Genomic DNA, 873 nt, shown 5'->3' on the forward strand with positions numbered 1-873 from the left:
GGGGGGGGGGGGAAGAAAGCAAGCGACGTGGTCAGGGAGTAGGGGGGAGCGTCGCGTGCCAAAGACCGGCGGGAGGGGCGAGGCGAGGCGGGAGCCTCGTGTGCCAGCCGTAGCCCCACACCTGCCGGGATGTCCGGACAAATAAAGCGGTGTAAACAAAAAGGGGGGAGATGGACGTGTCACCAAGTCGTGTGAGAAAAGCCTGGGAACAAACGGGGCGCCTCCGTCTCCAAGAGCTCTCCCTTGAACCCGGCGGAACAGCCTATTAAAGGCTTACTTAATTACTTTAATGACTCTGGACAGGCTTTAAAACGCACTCGGCGCTGGGACTGCGGGCTTGCTGGGATTTGTAAACAGGCAATCGTGTGAGACTCAGCGGTGGGACTAAAGGAGGCGACACTGTTTTGTGAGGATCCTCGCCCCCCGGTGCCCGCGGCCGCTGCGCCCCGGCGCTCTGCGCCTGCGGCTGCTGCAGGCGCTCGCTCGCCCGCCGGCTCCAGTTTACCGCCTCCTTTTCCCGCCCGGGCTGTTGCCATGCAAATGTTATTCCCCCGCCGATCACGTGTCCTTTGAAGGGCCACGTGGATTAACAAAGCTGATCTGCCCCCAGCTCGCCCCCCTCGGCTGCTAATTTTTTTTTTTTAACTTCTTTAAAACTGATCTTGAATGCATACATCCCCCAAACGCAGCTCCCCTAATCCTATGGAATAATTCAACTCGTGAATGCACTTGGAGCCCTAGATGACCGCTTTATAAGGCAGTCCCTCGGAGTTGGGAGGCTGCAGTCTACCTGGGACACTCGAGGAGGCACACGAGGCGGAAAGTGGACGGGTGACTCGCGCCACCGCCTCTCCCGAGGGCGCGTAGAGCAGG

This window comes from Ursus maritimus, unplaced genomic scaffold (genome assembly GCF_017311325.1).
Source record: "Ursus maritimus isolate PB19 unplaced genomic scaffold, ASM1731132v1 scaffold_28, whole genome shotgun sequence".
Taxonomy (NCBI): Eukaryota; Metazoa; Chordata; class Mammalia; order Carnivora; family Ursidae; genus Ursus; species Ursus maritimus.